The sequence below is a fragment of the Acipenser ruthenus genome, chromosome 12, assembly GCF_902713425.1.
Source record: "Acipenser ruthenus chromosome 12, fAciRut3.2 maternal haplotype, whole genome shotgun sequence".
Classification (NCBI taxonomy): domain Eukaryota; kingdom Metazoa; phylum Chordata; class Actinopteri; order Acipenseriformes; family Acipenseridae; genus Acipenser; species Acipenser ruthenus.
The window spans coordinates 31,351,446-31,359,993 of NC_081200.1; the positions used below are offsets into that span (position 1 = coordinate 31,351,446).

Below are 8,548 nucleotides of genomic sequence, written 5' to 3' on the forward strand. Positions count from 1 at the left end.
TGGAATGCTAATAGTCATTCTTTCCATCCTACTAGGCCATGATGTGGATATGAGACTGTCGGAAACCCTGTGTGTGGCTGGATTTCGTTTGTGTGCTACTTCCTGCCTGACCAGAAGGGGGCCCCAGCGTTCTGTCTAATTACAACAGTGCGGCCAAACAGCTTGCAGCAAGACCAACTCAATAATCAATTCTTGTGCACACAGTGTTAGCAGTTAACAGTTTAAAAATGTTCAATCTACAGAAACCAAGCCTTTAAAGGTCATTTTTTCCAGTATATTATGTATTAACAATTGGGTTGTTTGTTTTCATATTATTCTGTATAATGCATATCTGTCTACATGGTTTGTTATTAATAATTAAAAGCACTAATACCACCAGTAAATCTAGGACACACAAAAGACATTCAACTTGAGTTAATATTGATTTGTAATACCTGTAACATGGATTTAATATGCACTGCTTTATTATGTATTCACAATCAAGTGTCATGCTGTGTTCTTGTGGTATATGCTGTAGTAACACCCGTGGTTTCTGTTTATGATGTTGTTTTTGATTAATGTCTGAATTTTACAATGTCTCTAAAAATAATACAAATTAATAAAAAAAATAATAATAATCCAGTGATTACAACCTGTGAACAATTACAAATCATGGGTTAAAAAAAAATGCGTTTTTAAAGGGCACTATATTCCATGGTGTCTGAAGAGGAGTTATGCAAGGTGCTGAGGAAAGAATGTACTGTATTGGAATTACAGGACATTTATCAAGAACTTTTAAGGCAATAATTAAAACTTGAAACATTTTAGCTAATGGTTTTGTCACAAAGGCATCAGCTGGAACGTGTGTCTTAAAATTGTTTCTTATAATTTGACCTCAGTAAATACATTTCAATCATTAAAATAACATGGGGCATAAAGACTCCTTATTACATGGGACAGCTTTGTTTTTAGCTAAACATCCATGTTGATTTTACACATAAATCTACTGTTGTTCCTGTTGGAAAGTACTTTTCCTTTGGGCACTATAATAATCAGTCCATACCCCTTTGAATGATGTTATGCTATTTTATCACTTACAGATCAATGTTTGATTTACATATTTGGCAAGGAGAGAATAAGAGTATGAAAAACAGACATGTGGTTTTTTCATGTTTTCTAAACCTGAATGATCTTGTTGGATGTCCCTAGCATCTTCAGACTAATTTAAGGAATCCAGAACAATTATTCAATATTTAGCATATTATTAATTGAAACATCCCCCCGTTTCTTCAGAAATTCGGTGGCAGATTACTGCAGAGGCAATGTCGCCAGCCTGCCCGGAATATCTAGGGTTACACCACTCAACACAAATGTACAGCCATCATCCTCAATAAAGACCAATTAATGCATCACAGTCTGTGCTCCGAAAAGTCGATTTCAATTATTACATTCAGAGCAAGCAAACAAAGAGAGTGTGTAAAGAAATTAGATTTAACCCAGTATAGTCCAGGCATGTTAGAGAAATGTTTTATTGGACAAGAAGGTATTTCTGTGCTCAAATGATATCCATTGCATTTTTTTTTTTGGGGGGGGGGGGGGGGGGAGTACAAACAAAACAGCTACTAAACACAGAATCTTTATTAAAAATGACCCGTTACTTTCATCATTTAAGTGGCTGTTTTCATCAAGATCTCTGAACGGCTGACATCCAGGTTAGTCCTTTGCAATTTCTATTCACAACAGATATATCCAATGCAATAATGGAACTGTTCAGAAAAGGCTATTGTGCATCATTATGATAAGTATGTTAGTATCAGGTCAATGACGCTACAGTGGAAAGCTGCTGTACTGTATTAGCTATGTTAATCCGTGCTCATTACATCTACATTAACTACACGATGAAGAATGTAAAGGTGTACCAGTTATGTTGCTGAATGGTCATAAGTGGCAGCTGTGCTGAACTGAGGCAAATTCCATGTAACACATGTAAAACAATAGACCACGTAGATAAAAAAATAAAAAAAATAAAAAAAATAATAACAATCACTACCTGTAGGGGGCAGTACACAGCTGCATAATAGAGATAAGGCTGCATAAGCAAGAACTATCCCTTTGTCCTCTCTGTTGTATATTGACAGTCAATAATTGACAAGAGAAGGATTTATTTTTCTAATTTACCATAAAATATACATATTTTAACAGTATGCTAGGTTTACAAAAGATCAATCTCTCTCTTGAGATTTATTTTAAAGAAATGTAAAAAATAAATCTAAACTAACATTTATATATTGGAAAGTATAAATAGCCCCCTGCTTTGAACTGGATCTGTTTATGTCAAACACTCGGTACAGCTTTGGGATGCTTTAATAAATATAAATAATAACTATGTGGTATCCCATTTGAATCATGGCTTTGCGGCTGATCAGAATATTGCTATGGTAAAATAAAAATAAAGTAATGAATATCGTTTGCACTGCAATAAAAGAGTTGGTTATTATTTAATATCTGTTTAGCCTGTTTTTTTTTTTAATAAAGAAAAAAAGTTGTGATGGTTATACACTATTTATGGTCTGTTATATGCAATAGTGATGGATTTCAGCACTACTACAATGAACAGCTCCTTTTCATCAAGTGAAGCCAGTGTTCACCTAAAACAAAGAATAGTAGCAGATTTTAAGATTCAATTCAGATTACTTAATTTTGATGCATGACTTAAAAAGAAAATCATAAAATGTATAAAATATATAATGTAAAGTGAAGAGGTATATACAACATGCTAAAGTATTTTTTTGAAAGATGTTTTTCATTGTTGTTCAGATGTATCTTCATGAGTGATTGTCTCTGATCTTAAGACAACAATCATTCAGAGCAGTACAAATATTACATTTTTTCCTTCAAATCATTTTAGGTCTTTGTAATTGAAAATGTCAGCTTCAAAAGTCATCCCCATTGCGGGAAGTTAAAAGGGTTCTTGGCATTAAAACAACCTTGCATCAGTCTGAATGAAATGAGTTGCATTTGGGCTCTCAGAGGGAATTCTCTGGTGTCTTTCAAATGCTGGGAAAGGAATGTTTCACAGAGGAATATTTCTTACTTTTGTATCTTATGTGGAACGCTTGATTCTAAAATTATCTTTAACTACACTGCACAGTAGCTGAAGACAGCATGTCAAATTTTACTTTTTTTCCATAAGGAGAGATAACGGGGGTCTTTACGACTCTAAGAGAAAATTGCTTTTTTTTTATAACCAACTAAACAGCTTCAGTCAACATATGTTGGTGATCAGGGACAGAGGCTACGAACACATTGCCATTTTCATGATAGCAGCTTTTTGATTGTATATTAACAAAGGTCCCATAAGGCATTGGCCTTTTCCCTTTGGGAAGTCATGAATACGAGACTATGAAGCATGCACGTCAGATCTTCCTCAATTAATCCACCATTAGCCTGCTTGGGATCCACGACTCACTGCTTTTTGTAACTGTGTGCTGCTCAAATCTAATTATTCTTTCTCTTTCTGTGGGTAAAAGAAAGAGAGTCCTGTGCAGAGCTAGCCTTGTAGCTGATTTACTCTCTCTCTTTCTCTGTATCTCTTTTTTTGTTTATTTGCAGTGGAAACCAACAACTGGCTAAGATCAGAACATTTTGATCCTTTTGTTGAAAACCTGTGTGGTTGTTTTTACCTGCAAATTCAGGAGCTCACTGCTATAGTGTCCAGGACTCTATTGACGCTGCAGCCAGTCTTTTGCTCAGAGCACGCGGGCAACGCCTGCAGACTGCATCGATATCCTTTTCTTGGGTTTATTAGCACAGTAACCCATATAAATCAACTGAGGACTGAGGCAAGGCAACCTTATAATCCAAGGCATATCACAGTTAAACATCAGACGACACCCTGGCTTTGTGCTCAGTGGGAGGTTGCCTTTAAACCTGGATTGAAAGGGTAAGCTGCTTCAATATAGGTGGATTTGTGAAAATGTTTTTATTTTTTTTTATTTATTTTTTTTGCCAGTAATATTAGTATTACAAATACAAATGTATGTTTCTGACTACTGGGCAGCAGATAGTGTTATGTTGGTTTTTGTAATCATATCATTGTCATGTTGCTTCACCTAGGATTTCTTGACTTGTGTTGACTACAGTACTGTTTTAATATTTTCAATCTATTCCGGCAAATAAATGGCGATCACAGGTTTTTAAAGTTCCTATGTTGTTACAGTTCATAAAAAGCAATCTATTGATTTTTATTTTGGAGGAGGGGTGGGGTGGGGGACGACACGACAGAACAGGGAAGGCACAGATTCATTCACAGATATTCAAGACAAAAATGTAATACTAAAAAAGAAGAAAATCTGGTTTTATGTTCATTCAGTTCACAATGCTATATAGCAGGTACCAACTGCAACCTATCAGGAATATAGTACAAAATGAAATGTATGAATAATACATCTGAAGCAACTTTTACCAGAATGGAATACAGGAATTAAAAGCATAGACTATTTTGCCATTAATAGTGTTGCACCAAAAAAAGAACACCTAAAATAAGACTTATCTTGATTATTAGTATTGTTGACAGTCATTTTTGAGGAGATACCATAGCCTGGAGGGGGTTTGTCTATGCACTCGGAGGCAGTGGTCTCACAGGAAATGGTGTTATAGTAAGTAGTTCAGTCTGGTTTATCTGTGATGCACTAGAGCTTTTGTTGTACTCAGTGCTTCAGTGCAGCTGCTGTACTGGAGCGCGCCTCTTAGGAATGGGCTTTCTACCCTGCACGGTGAACACATTGGGTAAGCTTGGTTTTTCAAAATCTTCAAGTATTTTGTTTTGAATTGACTACAGTTTGTGTTAGTGTGGATACAGGCTGTATTTGGTATGGTTTTCATTTTTATTCTAATTTGGGTGCCTGGTTGTTGCAGGTTTGCTGTCTTGAGTACAAATGATCATCTATCTATGTTCTAGCTGTAATCCTATACTATCTATACACTGTACTGGAATCTTTTTATATATATATATCTATATCTTCATATATAGTATTTATTTGATTTTTGATTTCTTAATATGTACATTGCCTTCTGGTATTTATTTATTTTGTTCATTAAATGTCTACATTCTTTTAAGCAGTGTATCTTTTCATATTCAAGGCCATTTGGAGAAAGTGAACACTTTTACATTAACTGTATACCTTGATCAGAATATAGCTGTGGTACTATGTTACATTTTGTTCATAAATGACAGCTTTCAGCTGCAACATTATCTATAAGGACTGATAGAAGAGAGATTGTTAAAAGGTATATATTAAGAAACTAAGCATGATATGCAAAGTCCTTCATTTTTAAGCTTAATTTACCACTTCTTATAGGGTACTGAATAAGGGAAGACCTCGGGTGTCTTGAAAAAGAGAGATATTGATTTCCTTTAGCTACTGTTTATTGCAACCCCTTTGCAACATTTTCATTGCATCCTTGTCTGCGTACAGCATGTTCATGTTTGGGAAATATTGTTCTGTTTTGGCTTTATTTATTTATTATTTATTTTTTTGTTTTTACATTTATAAAGACTGTTTCCACTTCCATCAGTGCACTTTGAGATATTTCTTTAATGTTAAATTATACTTTATACTTTAAGGCCACAGAGAAAGTAACCGTAAAACTGGCCTGAAAATGATATTTTTTACTCAGCACAAGTTACTCAACTTGAATTCTGACAATACTACATTTTATGCAGTGGGTTTGAAAAGGTTACAAATGAATTATAAAGCTAAATATATAATATGCTCTGAAACACAAGCTTTAAATAGTATTATTTAAACAACATATGACTGCAATTTGAATATTGCTATAACAATACTTGAAAAGCTAATTTAGACTATATATATATATATATATATATATATATATATATATATATTATTTTTTAACATTGGCATGGAAATATGATAAACTACATTTGCTATTTAAGCATTTTTTTAATATTACAATTGCTTAGTATCAGAAAATATCAGATTAAGAATAAGGAATAATTTATTTTCATATTTAATGGGTGATAAATGTAATTTTAAACATTATTTTAACAACATAATCCCTTTAATCTACTGCTTCTCATGGCCATCTATTGTATGTACTGTATACTGCAGCATTACTTTTTTGTGCGAATATACCTTGTTACAGTGGTAGACAATAGTCATTTTACAACGAGCTTGAAAGGCCATAGTTTTCACCCTAACCAATTTGCCACTTTTCCAGGATTGCTCAGTACTCTCGGATAGCTGCCAATGTAACTGTACAGCCACTGCAACTGTGGACTGGAGATGGAAATCAGATGGCTGGACATTCAACAGATCACTGTGAAAGGGAACCCTTAGAATGCAGATGCTTCAGGTAAGCTAATTTCCCATGGGCTTCTTCCCGTTTTGTAAACTTGATTTAACTGCCTGCTAATTTAGAATACAGTATTGGCACACAATGTTGTGTGTGAACAAAAAGAAGTGGATTCCTGTTAAAAGCCTTACTTTACTTCAAAATGCATTGTGTTAATTTCTGTTTGCAGAAAAACCATTGATGGGGCCTTTCCTTTGCGATAAAAGGCATCTTCAATCAATCTTTTCAAAACTTCCCTGTTGGCAAATGATTGTGGATCTTGTGCTCTCTTTAGATGCATATTGCTTCCTTCTTTAAGGCTCTCTTCGGTGACGGGTATTCTTGGGTGGATAATACGGATTACGTTGTTATTGCTTAAGAATACGCGTAGTCGAGGAGAGTACTTTCTTCAGCGTCTTCAAGGAGCTTAAATCTGTTCGATCCTAAAGGGCTGGCCTGCCTGGTTTCTTTATACTGTGGGCAATTACAGATACACTAACACGATATTGAGGTCCATTTATTAAGTAACCAGACAGAATAAGATTTAAGCTATATTATTATTATTATTATTATTATTATTATTATTATTATTATTATTATTATTATTGTATTCTTAGTCATGTGCATGTAAAGATTGTTATTAATATTATTTTTTATTATTTTTAGTTTATTTCTGTTACATATTTTTCTACTTTTTTCCCCTATTTTTTAAGCCCTGCTGTGTATTTCTCCCCCACCATGACACTTTTGTATTTTGTGTTGATCTCTTGACCAGCTTTTTTTTTTTTTTAACAATTAAACATGTTTTACCATTCAACACAATTTCATTTTTGTGTTTTCTCTTGTATTTCAAATGTAAGTACCTTACACTATTTTATACTCAAATATTGAAAAGGAAGGAAACAATAATGACTGCCATACTGCGTGGATTTTTTTTATGCATTCTATAACATCATATACCATATGTACACATTATCTCTCAGTATCTCTGTGTTTTTTAAATTAAATTTATTGTCCACAGTATCTGCTTTGGATGTTTGCTGCATCACAAGGGCAATGAAACAAAATGTCCACCATGGTTGCGACAGCTCAATTGATGCAATGATTAGATGACTATTAAACAGCACAATTATCTGAAATTACACAATAAGCTCATGTAGGCATGCTAGACCTTTTTCAATGTATAAAATACTGCAAGCATACTTATCAATTTTATTATTTCCCAAATCTCTCAGAATGTGATTAGTACAGTACAAAGTGCAATTAAATGTTTGTAAATTTGATCTTGACATTTTTACAAAAAAAAAAAAAATCATAAATCAGCATATATAATGTTATTTCTAGTCCACAATATAGACATAGTAAATAGCATCTGAAATGTCAGATTCATAAAACAGTGATTGCTTTTAGCTATCTAAAACACAGCTGAGTAAGAGCTTTTATGGCCTATGCCATTTAAATGCAAATAATGACACTGTAACTTTCAATACGTAGGCTTTTATAGACATGCTGTTTTTGTGAAATCCATGTTCTGCATTGACAGATTCTGTCAGTTCTCTGTAAGCAAATTAACAGATTTTTTCTCATACAGTATATTATTTTATGAAGACAGTTACCCTATTTAAAGAAAAGGAATTTTCTTTGTCTCATTAATGTCAATAATTTACTATTGAATTAATTACAGATACATGTGCAATTTGTGTATGCATATTATAAACTAGAGTATTTAAAAACAATTGTATTGGTAACATATTGCAATTAACGAAAACCGGTTCTCTTGACCCCAGGGATTTTAATATTATTATTATTATTATTATTATTATTATTATTATTATTAATAATAATAATAATAATAATAATAATAATAATAATAATAATAATAATAATAATATCTATTCCTCCAGCCACTGGAGGACCTTTGCAGGTGATGTTTTGTACTTGAATCCATACCTGGGAGTCATTTGTTTTAGTATACAATATTTAAAAAAAATAATTTAATTTTTTTTTTTTAATATTTTAAATTTAGTGATATACACAAATCTATATTTATAGTATTATAGTGTGCATTATACAGTAGCACTTTTTTGTATAGTACTTTTTGTTTGTTCTCAGTCTTCAATGTATGTAAGTATCACAGCATTATCTCGCATCGTTTCCAACCACAACTAGCAGAACCTTTTTTTTCTTTTTAATAGACCTCAAAACAATCAAT

The 8,548-nt window shown here is 33.0% G+C and overlaps 1 long non-coding RNA gene across 2 annotated transcripts; it reads left to right on the forward strand.

The window, feature by feature from the left end:
• Positions 1-3,061: 3,061 nt before the first annotated feature.
• Positions 3,062-7,655, forward strand: LOC117416837 (uncharacterized). Of its 2 annotated transcripts, none has more exons than XR_004546640.3 (3): positions 3,062-3,922; positions 6,223-6,357; positions 6,527-7,655. It is a non-coding gene; the product is annotated as an uncharacterized LOC117416837 (long non-coding RNA). The 2 variants fall into 2 exon arrangements; XR_004546639.3 differs by lacking the exon at positions 3,062-3,922 and adding an exon at positions 4,312-4,767.
• The last annotated feature ends 893 nt before the right edge of the window (positions 7,656-8,548 follow it).